The sequence below is a fragment of the Canis lupus genome, chromosome 20 (genome assembly GCF_011100685.1).
Source record: "Canis lupus familiaris isolate Mischka breed German Shepherd chromosome 20, alternate assembly UU_Cfam_GSD_1.0, whole genome shotgun sequence".
In the NCBI taxonomy this organism is placed as follows: Eukaryota; Metazoa; Chordata; class Mammalia; order Carnivora; family Canidae; genus Canis; species Canis lupus.
The window spans coordinates 39720009-39732659 of NC_049241.1; the positions used below are offsets into that span (position 1 = coordinate 39720009).

Here is a 12651-nt window from a genome sequence, read left to right on the forward strand (position 1 = left end):
ATATGGTTCCATTTTACTTAGTGCTCCATTTGTGCCAACTGGTTATTCCAAAAAAAAAAAAAAAAGGGAGGGGGGTGGTTGTTTGAGGTTGTATTTTCAAGAAGTTCTCAAAATCCAAAAAAAATTTTTTTTAAGATTTTATTTATTTATTCATGAGAAACACAGAGATGTGAGAAAGAGAGACAGACACAGGCAGAGGGAGAAGCAGGCTCCATGCAGGGAGCCCGATGTGGGACTTGATCCTTGGACTCCAGGATCACGCCCTGGGCCGAAGGCAGGGGCTAAACCGCTGAGCCACCCAGGGATCCCCGCAAAGTCCAAAATTAATTAGGGGTCACTTCATCTAATGATGATTCTCTGGGCCCAGGATATTATTATATGGGAAATTCTCACCCTTATTTAATTCATTTTAATTCCAATGACATTAATAATGCTATGTGAACACAACAAAAGAGTGTCCCTGCTCTAAGAGAGCTTAGAGCAAAGGAAGAGTTATGACAACAGATAGGCATAGACTATCTCAAGATGCTATGTGAGTCGGAAAAGAAAACAACTATTATTTCTTCATTGAGATATTACTGACATATAACACGTGTTGGTTTTAGGTGAACATAATAATTTGATATATGTATATATTGTAAAATGATTAGTACAGTAAGTTTAAAGTTAACATCCGTCACCACACACACAAATTTTTTTTCTTGGGATGAGAAATTTGAAGATCTATTCTCTTAGCAACTTTAAAATATACAATACAGTACTATTAAATACAATTAACACACTGTATATTATATCCTCAGGACTTTTTTTATCTGGGAACAATTCTTTTTCTTTTTTTTTAAGTTTATTTATTTATTTAAGCAATCTCTACACCCAATGTGGGGCTCAAACTCACAACCATAAGATCAAGAGTCGCATGCTCTTTCGAGTGAGCCAGCCAGGAATCCCAGGGAACAATTAACCTTTACAAAGCCAATGTTCTACTTCAATTTTTGTTCACTTGAAAACAAACAAACAAACAAACAAAAATCTACAGAGCAAACACCAGGAGTAAAAGAGGAACCTTTGTTGACCTACTTTTTTCCCTAGCCAACACTCTGGCCTGGCAGGAAAGATGATATAAGTATATGGCAAAAGGATCATCCAAGAGAAGAGCAGTGCCAATGAATGCTGCAGCAAACTGCCATGCAAGATGATCCCAGAACAAGTCCCCGATTAGGGGGTAAAGTCTTCTCATTTTTTTCCCCTTCCTTCCTTTTTTGAGAGAAAGAGACCATGTGGGGGGGGGGAGGGGCTACAATGGGAGAGACGATCTGAAGCAGGTTCCACGCCACCTGGTGTAGAGCCCAATAACGCAGAGATTGATCTCACAACCCTAAATCATGACCCAAGCCAAAATCAAGAGTCAGATACCCAACCAATGAGCTACCCAGGTGCCCCAAGCTCTTTTCATTTCTATATCCCCAATATTAGCATAATACCTAGTACATGATGGTGCTCAGTTAACATAATAGCAATTGCAATGTGTATCTTCACTGGAGCAAAATACAAGAAAAGTAATTTCTCCGGTTTGTACTTATGCAGAAGCTAACTCACCATGTGCTTTCAGTCCGAGCCACTTCTTTCTGGGCCTGGGATATCCATATGCCAAGTTGCAATGATGTTAACTCCTTTGCAGGGTGGTCTCAGGAGTGCATGAGATAATGCATTTCAGCACCTTCATGTTTCTTTTACAAAGCATTGTCAGGGACTAAAGATCAGATGATACCTGTGTTGCTGCTCCTCAAATATGCCCCAGTATTAAAATGTTAGCACTGATGAACTGACTCACTGATTTCTGGTTGTTAAGAATGTTTCCCCCAAAGATCACAAAGCTATTTTCATTTTGAGTGGAGGAAAAAATATGGCCCATAAACACGTTTCCTATTGCCTTGGCCCTAGTACAAATAAAAGGACAAGTCTCCACTGTTCACAAAGATAGTGGCTTCTGAGCTGGTTGCTCAAGATGAGAACAGATCACACTGGCCCAGCCACTTACCTATTCCAGAAGTAAAATAACATACAGAGAAGGGTCAGACAACTGGCATTCTCACACTCTGACGAGACCATAAACCTAGGTCATCTATGCATTATAACAGAAAACTGATGCCCAACTAAACGTACTAGCTACCAACCAGATCCACATTTGGGATCCCCATCTGTGGTAAAATAGAAAGATATTTGGTCTCTGTTCCAGGTTCCTGGCACGGAGATCTTAAAACTCTTGGAATTTCCTGAATGACAGGGGTGATATGAGTGTCTTTTGTTCTAATGAGGTGACTCTTGGTGGGCTCTTTGATAGCATTAGGATGGGGCCTGGTGATCAGAATGCCCAAGCCTTGCTCAGAAGCTTGCAACTTTTAGCCTTACCTCTCCAATGCGCAGGGAGAGGAAAGGAGTTGGAATTTAACCTAATCACCAGCAGCCACAATGATTTAATCAATATGACTACATAATGGAACCTCCCATAAAAACCCTTCAATGATGGGATTTGGAAAGCTTCCAGGTTGGTGAAAGCATCCATATGCACCTGTGTGCAATTTTTTCTACTTCTTGTCTGATCATTTCCTGTAACACCCATGAAAAGTCCTGTTTTATTTTACCTGTCTGAAAATCAGAGGACATCATTAATAATTACTTGCTGATCTCTCTGACCAAGAATTATCTCCAAGCATTCATTTAGGTGTTATTCTTTTTCAAAAGCCTGTTGCCTCTAAAAGTCCTGTTTGTCATCCTCTAGTGACTTTACTATTAGAAATAACTGACCATTTTTCATCAAGTTATCCAGAGCAGTAAACTTCAAACTTTCAGCCAAAAAGAACTCATAATGCATAGGGACTCCCAGATTCCTTTTTAAAAATTGACTTATAAGATCAGTTGAATATAGAACACTCATACCATATACCCATTTTCCATAGAAACTGAAGCCCGTAAGGTCAAAGACTACATTGCTCATGATCACCAGAATATTCTCTAGATCTCAACATGCTACAGCTATTGGATGAATAAATCAATAAACAAACATTCTCTAATAGTTTCAAAATTAGAGCCATACTCTACTCATACACTACCAAATATGTGGTAGGTAACACCAAAGAATGAATTATAAGCTTTTCTTTTTATTATTTTTTTTTAAGATTCTATCTATTGGGCAGCCCGGGTGGCTCAGCAGTTTAGCGCCGCCTTCAGTCCAGGGTGTGGTCCTGGGGACCCGGAATCGAGTCCCGCTCAGGTTCCCTGCATGGAATGGAGCCTGCTTCTCCCTCTGCCTGTGTCTGTGCCTCTCTCTCTCTCTCTGTGTCTCTCATGAATAAATAAATAAAATCTTAAAAAAAAAAAAAGATTTTATTTATTTGAGAGGGAGAAAGAGAATATGAGTAGAGTGAGGGGCACACGGAGGAACAGGTTCACCACTGAGCAGGGAGCCCAATGTGGGGCTCGATCCCAGGACTTCCAGAATCATGACCTGAGATGAAGGCAAGATGCTTAATTCAGGTGCCCCAAATCATAAGCTTTTCAAGAATATAAGGCACTATTTTATTTTTTAAAGATAGGGGGGAGGAGCAGCCTGGGTGGCTCAGTGGTTTAGTGCCGCCTTCAGCCCAGGGCCTGATCCTGGAGACCCGGGATCGAGTCCCACGTCAGGCTCCCTGCATGGAGCCTGCTTCTCCCTCTGCCTGTGTCTCTGCCCCTCTCTCTCTCTCTCTGTGTTTCTCATCAATAAATAAATAAAATCTTAAAAAAAAAAAAAAAGATGGGGGAGAAATGAAAATATAACATTTTCTAAGCATAGCATAATGAATTGAACTGAGATTAGGGACAATTATGAACTCTACCAGTAAGGTGTAAGTAGCAGTCAGTAGGCCATTAATATCTGCACTGAAGCTCTGTAAATATTCTACATGCTCATGAAAATGCTTTTAAGAAATCAATCTTTATATGACTTGTCAACTGATTTTTAAGGCTTATTTTCTAATACTAAGATTTAATTTATACCACAATATACATCCTTTTAAAGTGTACAATTCAGGGGCACCTGCCTGGCTCACTTGGTGGAGTGTACAACTCTTGGCCTCAGGACTATGGGTTCAAGCCCCACAGTGGGTGTAGAAATTACTTGAAAATAAAATCTTTTTTTTTTTTAAAGATTTTTGTTTATTTATTCATGAGAGATATATATAGAGAGAAGCAGAGACAAAGGCAGAGGGAGAAGCAGGCTCCATGCAGGGAGCCCGACGCGGGACTCAATCCTGGGACCCCAGGATCACGCCCTGGGCAGAAGGCAGGCGCTAAACCGCTGAGCCACCCAGGGATCCCCTTGAAAATAAAATCTTAAGGGGCACCTGGGTGCCTCAGTTGGTTGGGCTCCAACTCTTGGTTTCAGCTTGGGTCATGATCTCAGGATGATGAGATCAAGCCCCATGTCGGGCTCCCTGTTCAGCACAGAGTCTACTTGTCCCTCTACCTCTGATCCCCTGCCCCACTCCACTCTCTCTCTCTCTCACACAAATAAAAATCTTTAAAAAAAAAATCTTAAGTGTTCAACTCTTGATTTTGGCTCAGGTCATGATCTCAGGGTTGTGAGATGGACCCTAGGTCTGGCTCTGCACTGGGTGTGCATCTTGCTTAAGATTCTCTCTCTCCCTTTCCCTCTGCCTCTCCCCACTCTACTCCTTCTTACAAAAAAAAAAAAAAAAAGAAAAATCTTTAAAAAAAAATTAAGTGTACAATTCAGGGGCATATATACAAAGTAGTGCCACCATGACCACTATGTAATTTCAAGAAGGCTTACATATAAATTAGATAGAAGACTTAAGTGATTAAAAAAAAAAAAAGACTTAAGTGATAACATAAGAAATATGGAAGCAGGAAAAAATTGCTTTAATTTACATTTTGAAGGTGGAGAATTTAAGCTACAAAGGATGAGCACAAAATCAGATGTTCTGTGCAAGGAGAAAGTTAAAGGAAGAAGTCAATGTATTTTTATAACCTGTAAATAGTTTGTATGGATGGCCTCTAACTTCTGCCCATTGAAGGTAACTGTTTAAAGTGACTTTTCCTCCCTGGACTGAAGCTGGGAGTCAACCGGCTGCTGCACTATTCAGCCTGATTAGTGACCCTTTTATTTTCGCTACTCCAGCAGAATAAATTCTTGTATGAATTTTACTCACCACCCAAAGGCACAGGAAGCCCCATGCAGACTTATATAACATAGAAGACTCAGCCAAAGCCATCTGAGCATTTGGCCGAAGAGACAAATAAGAACTACAGAAGCCAGGAGCAATTCTACCTAGAGAAGAGTGAAGAACTCAGAAAAGCAGGGAGTTCAAACACCTTCCACATCTCAGAGAGACAAATTCCATCTCAGTTAAATAGTTCTGGGGAAGAGGATATAACCTGCCAATTAAAGCATCTGCTCATCACTGTCATGCTTTCTTCCCAAAACTGCTATTTTCTCTATCTCCAGATGTTACATGTAGTTTAGGTAAAGATCTCCAAAATGACACAGTCTACCAATTAAAAACCACCAAGGTGGTGGTCCTTGTTTCTGAATAACATGATGCCTTGGGTTGTGAAGATGTTCTATTACCAGATCGAGAATGAAACTCCATACAAGAAAAGGAAGAATGCCGAGAGCCCAATAAAAGCCAACAATAATATTAAAACTTCCCTATCAGGGCTGCAAATTACCACAGCCATCGTTCAAAACTTAAGTGGTTTCAACAAAGGGGCTTAAATTGAAGAATGACTCAGCCCACAAAAGAAATTGAGTTTCATATTAGTGTCAGGAAAGCTAAATACACCAAAGAAAAAAGTTGCTTTAGTTAAGTTAATGTAGAAAGTTAAACCAATAATCCTAAAGTATTGCTTTCAAAAACAGTACTGGGATTCTATCTTTTTTTTAAGATTGATTAATTAATTAATTAAGGCAGAAAGGGGAGGGAGAGGGACAAGCAGACTCTGAGCTGAGCACGGAGCTTCACATGGGGCTCTATCCCACAACCCAGGGACCATAACCTGAGCCAAAACCAAGAGTCGGGGGATCCTTGGGTGGCAGTGGTTTGGCACCGCCTTCGGCCTAGAGTGTGATCCTGGAGTCCTGGGATCAAGTCCCGCCATCAGGCTCCCTGCATGAGGCCTGCTTCTCTCCCTCTGCCTGTGTCTCTGCCTCTCTCTCTCTCTGTCAAGAATAAATAAAATCTTTAAAAAAGAAAAAAAAAAAAAAACCTAACCACACTTAAAAAAAAAAAAAACAAAAATAAAACACCAAGAGTCATGGATGCTTAATCAACTGAGCCACCCAAGTGCCCCAAGACATTCTTATTTTTAAAGGTTTGCCATTTTTGCTTAAGGCTCCTCTGTAAACATCCTCCCCAAATGTGGTACACCAAGACTCCTGGTTGAAAACAAAAACTTCGGAATGACTGGGTGGTTCAGTGGTTGAGTATCTACCTTCAGCTCAGGGCATCTGATCTCAGGGTCCTGGGATCAAGTCCTGCATCGGGCTCCCTGTGAGAAGCCGGCTTCTTCTCCCTCTGCCTATGTCTCTGCCTCTCTCTCTCAATCTGTGTCTCTCATGAATAAATAAATAAAATCTTAAAAAAAAAAAGAAACGTGACAAGTAAATGTGATACTTTCCAATCAGCCTATGCTCAGTTTTCCCTTAAGAACTAAAATTATTAAAAAAAAAGGAACTAAAATTATTTACTTGTCTATTCTGTAAATGCCAAAAATACTGCAAAAGATATGTATTTGCATTTTCCAACTCTATTTTTTCTAAGTGACATTAAGCTACTGTATCTTTTAGCTACTCCATTTGGAATACCATAAACTGTGCATGTCTTGTAAGTGTTAATCCATTTCAAAAGGACTTCTGCCCCTGAAGTGACAGATCTTCTCTGGGTTTTCCTTCTTTTCTTAGAACTTCTATTTTATCAACATAGTGGTGAAAACTCAAACCATTTCAATTGTGAAAAATGAAAGGGGGGTTGCCTGGGTGGCTCAGTCAGTTAAGCATCTGCCTTTGGCTCAGGTCATGATCTCAGGGTCCTGAGTCCCACAGTGGGCTTCTGCTTTTCCCTCTGCCTTTCCTCCCTCTCATGCCCACTCTCTTACACTCCTCTGTCTCTCTCAAATAAATAAAATCTTAAAAATAAAAAAAAAAGAAAGGATATAATAAAAGCCTGTTATCCAGGGCCACAGCAACTGTGCCCATTCATTATATGAACACTAACAGACTCAATGCACTTGCAGTGCAATGCAGACTCAACCACTTCCATTAGCCTTCTAACTTTCCTAAGCTAATTAATAAAACAGTAATATAATAACTTCAATCACTATGGAGAGTTACTTTCTATTTTGAGACTTATTAAGAAACATAATCCAGAAGCCATATCATTTTTGCTTAAATAATACAAATTCCTTTGGAAAAAGCATCATAGCAAGCTTATGTACTGGATAGCATGCAAATCCACCTAAAAACTAAGAGCAATTCTGTCTATATTCATAAGTTACAGAAACACTTTGAGAATGAGAACATCTAAAACCATTCCAAGATCTCTGGAAGAAATATGCTACATAAGCAGAAAGTACAACTAAAGGGCGCCTGGGTGGCTCAGTCAGTTAAACATCGTCCTTCAGCTCAGGTCATGATCTCAGGGTTGTGGGATCAAGCCTCAAGTCGGGCTCTCTGCTCAGCAGGGAGTTTGCTTATTCCTCTCCCTCTATGCTCATTTCCCAACAAACCCCAAATACTAAAAAGGAAGGAAAGAAGGGAGGGAGGGAGGGAGGAAGACAGACAACTAAGGGCATAAAATAGCAGCAACCCAACTCTAGCTCCTGTCCCAGCTCAGTACAGCAGAATTGGTAGACAAGGCAAGGGTTTGCCATGGGCTCCTAAAGCACATAAGCATTAATCTTTTTAACTTAAAGAAGGTCCACCTGCTTACTAAGTCTCTTTTAAACTGTGCCCAGGGACGCCTGGGTGGCTCAGCAATTGAACATCTGCCTCTGGCTCAGGGGGTGATCCTGGAGTCCAGGGACTGAGTCCCACATCGGGCTCCCTGCATGGAGCCTGCTTCTCCTTCTGCCTGTGTCTCTGCCTTTCTTTGTGTGTGTCTCTCATGAATAAATAAATAAAATCTTTAAAAATAAACAAACAAACTGTGCCCAAAAGTTATAGAATAAGGAATATAATCAATCTAATGCAGTGGTTCTCACAAGTCAGGGCACATCAAAATCACATGGAAGACTTGTGAGAACAGAGATGACTGGGCCTTGTCCCCAGAGTTTATGATCTGATAGGTCTAAAGTGAAGCCTGAGAATTTGTATTTCTAACAAGGTCTGAAGTAGTGCTGACACTGCTGGTCCAGAACCCACTCTGCAAACCACTCCTCCATTGTTCACAGAAGCTGTTCATTGTAGTCTTTATCTTGCAAGACTTCTGCTCAATAAAATACATAAGTTGTATTGTCAGTTCTTCAACTTTTTATTGAAAATCACTTCCAAGTTACAAAAAAGTTGCAATGCAAGATGGGGATCCCTGGGTGGCTCAGCGGTTTAGCACCTGCCTTCCGCCCAGAGCGTGACCCTAGAGTTCCGGGATCGAGTCCCACATCAGGCTTCTGCATGGAGCCTGCTTCTCCCTCTGCCTGTGTTTCTGCCCCTCTCTCTCTCTCTCTCTCTCTCTCTCTGTGTCTCTCATGAATAAATAAATAAAATCTTAAAAAAAAAAAAAGTTGCAAGAACAATAGCACAAAGAACACACGCATGGACCTGTTACCCAGATTCAGCTATTACACTTTGTTGTATCTACTTTATCATTTCTCTCTCCCCCCCCCCTATATACATCAAATATTTTTCCCTAAAAATGAGAGAAAAAAGCATAAATAATGTCTTTTGCCCCTAAAAACTTCAGTGTGTATTTCCTATAAAGATGTTCTCGGGGATCCCTGGGTGGCGCAGCGGTATGGCGCCTGCCTTTGGCCCAGGGCGCGATCCTGGGGACCCGGAATCGAGTCCCACATCGGGCTCCCAGTGCGTGGAGCCTGCTTCTCCCTCTGCCTGTGTCTCTGCGCCTCTCTCTCTCTCTCTATCATAAAAATAAATAAATAAATAAATAAATAAATAAATAAATAAATAAATAAATAAATAAATAAATAAATAAAAGATGTGTCCTGGAAGGGGGGAACATCTTAAAAAAAAAAAAGATGCTCTCATATAAATACAGTAGTTACCAATTTCAGTGAATTTAACATTAATACACCACTACCACAATCCATATAGAGAACAGTTTCATTGTGCCCCAAAATTCCCTCATGCTTCCACTTTACAGTCAACTCATCCCCAATACCATGGCAACAACTATTTTCTATCATTTTGCTTTCTCCAGAATGTCATAGAAATGGAATCATATAGTATATAATCTTTTTAAGAATTATCAAATACATATAACATAAAATACAACATTTAATCATTTTAAAATGTGCAATTCAGTGGCGTTAAATACACTCAACAATGTTATGCAACCACCCCCACTATCTGGTTTCTAGAACATTTTTATCACCCCAAAAATGAAACCTTGTACCCATTAAGCAGTCATTCCCCATTTTCCCCTTCTCAAGCCCCTGGCAACCACCAAGCTACCCAAAATGCTTTCTTCTTCTATGGATATGCCTAGTTTGTGTATTTTATATAAATGGGACCATACAATATGTGCTCCTTTGTGCCTGGCTTCTTTCACTCAGCACAAAGTTTTCAAGATTCATCCAAGTTATAGCATATATCAGTATTTCGTTCCTTTTTATGGCAGTGTGTAGCCTTTTGAGTCTGGTTTCTTTTACTCAGCATAATACCTGATATACCTCCATATTTTTACATGCATGTGTAATTTCTTCATTTTTATTGCCAAGTAGTAGTCCACTGTATTTACATACCAAAGTTTGTTCATCCGGTCACCAAAGGACAGTTCACTCTAAGTACTTTTCCCAGGAATAGAATCACTTTACTCAAGGTACTTTACAACTAATGGGGGTATAATGTATTTGCAAATGGCAAAAGAAAAACTCAAATATATACAACATATATAGGTTCACAATTCCTTATCTGCAATTCCAAAATCCCTTAAATATCAAGTTTTTTGGTAAATTTTAAGTCATTTGGAGATAAATCCTGACCTAGATGACACTGAGTCTCTTTCCAGTCTTTACTTAGTCCTTTTAGTGAAAATAGTCATATATTTTGCTGCAAAGTATTATTATGGCTGATATACATCCCACTGGGGGACAAAATTCATATATGATCTATGTACCGTATTACCTTTCTGTATTCAGAAAAAGTTGTAAACTTATTCACCCCACAGATTTTGGATAAAAGTTGTAACCCTGTACTTACACAGCTTTAAATGAAACAAAAATTAAATTGATAATTACTAGAGTCAATGAACAGGCATTAACCTTTTCTCTCCATTACAGACTTACTCCCTATTATACCAACTAAAAGGACAAACTCTGCCCTATAATCCCCTTCCTATGAGCAATGTCCATCCTGCGTGGTCTTTGTAGATTACCACAAGCCTAAAAAAACTGACTGCCATTTATAAAAGTCCTCTCTTCCACTGAAATACACATACAGGGGGTAACCGGTGGCTTAGTTGGTTAAGTGTCTGCCTTTGGCTCAGGTCATGATCCCAGGAGCACTGGGCTCCCTGCTAAGCTGGAAGCCTACTTCTCCTTTCTCCCTTTCCCTCTGCTGCTCCCCCTGCTTGTACACACACTCTCTCTGTCAAATAAATAAATTAAATCTTTAAAATAAAATACATATATAGTGCTCGCTTCGGCAGCACATATACTAAAAAAAAAATACATATATAGTCTTTTAATAAGCAAATATTAAAGTTCTTAAAACATTTGATTGCTCCAAGGCATACTCTTCTAGCAGATATAAGGCTGCTCTACTCTGAAACCTAAATGACCCTTTAATGTTCCTCACCTGAGAGAACACAGCTGCTCTCCATATACATCACAGACACTCATTCTATGCACACCGGGAATTCACTAGTGCCAGGAAGAGTGGCAAGCATGGAGGTAACAGGAGAGAACAAGGTAGACAAGGCTCCCACTGTTATGGAACTAACTCTCTACTGGGAGGCACATGACACACAAAACCACTAAGGAAATAAAATGATCGATCCTATGACAACAAACCAGGATATGATGAAAAACCAAGGAGTGATTTCAGATTAGATGGTGAGGTAAAGCCCTGAGAAGTGAAACTGAAGCCAAGAACTAAACCCCAGAAGACAAATGAGGGTCAGAGGGAAGAACAGTACAAAGGCCCTAACAGAGAAAGAAGTCTGTATTGGTCAAGCCTAAAGAAAGGCTCAGTGTGTCTAGAGAGCATAGTAAGAAAGTTAGAGAGCAGTACGGGATGAGGTCAAATCACCAAGGGCCAACTCATACAGGATTCTGTACATCAGAACAAAGAGTTGCAGATTTCTTCCAAATGAGATGGAAGACCATTAGAGGATTTTAGGCATGGCAGTAAAATGATCTTATGGATATTTTCAAAACTTCATTCTACTTGCCACAAAGATATAGATAACATGGGACTGACTGGTAATCCAATTCTCTCATTAAAAAAAGAACCATATATACATATTTAACACACTGTCACATCATATAATAAAATGCAAAAAAAATAAAATAAAATGCCAAGAAAAGATTGTATTTCCTGAAAGGTGATTTTTTTTAAACTACTGTCATAAATGATTTTACAGGAAGATCAATGTCTTTGGTCTTCCAATAACATTTCTAATAGCTACAACAGCAAGCAAATTTAAGAACTTCTATGGATCTTATACATTCATAGAAGTAATACTCTGCTAATAAATCTGACAATATAAATAGAAAGTCAACGAGTACTAAAGAAATGAAGAGTTTATGTTGCTATTTAAACATTAAGATATCTCTATTTTCCTAAATATACCAATACTTAGTAAAAACACAATTCATGAGACAAGACCAAAGCTGAGGTTACTGCTGTCAGTTAAAATGTAACTGTGGGGGATCCCTGGGTGGCGCAGCGGTTTAGCGCCTTTGGCCCAGGGCGCAATCCTGGAGACCCGGGATCAAGTCCCACGTCGGGCTCCCGGTACATGGAGCCTGCTCTGCCTATGTCTCTGCCTCTCTCTCTCTTTCTCTCTCTCTCTCTGTTGTGTGACTATCATAAATAAATAATAAATAAAAATTTAAAAAAATAATAAAATAAAATAAAATAAAATAAAATAAAATAAAATAAAATAAAATGTAACTGTGGCCTATAAATTCTACTTCTGGTTCTTAAAGATAATAGTAAATCAAGAAAGTGTGTATGAGACACGTGCCAAAAAAAATAAACAAAAATTTAAAAAGGTCATGAATGTGTAAGAACAACATGACTACTCTTATATTTCCACAAATTCAGAATTGATGCTTTTAGAACAAAGAAATAATTAGCTTTCTGAAAAATGTTTCTGAGTTTGTTCTCAAATTACACAGAAAAGTATTTCTGGACTTGACACCAATACCAAATTATTTCAAACACAAAAATTTATTTTTATGGATAGTTTCCCT

At 39.3% G+C, this 12651-nt stretch overlaps 1 protein-coding gene across 4 annotated transcripts in view; it reads right to left on the reverse strand.

Moving 5' to 3' along the window:
• The window catches only part of RBM6 (RNA binding motif protein 6), a 124390-nt gene that overhangs the window by 76907 nt on the left and 34832 nt on the right, over positions 1-12651 (reverse strand). The gene's annotated exons all lie outside the window — the stretch shown is intronic.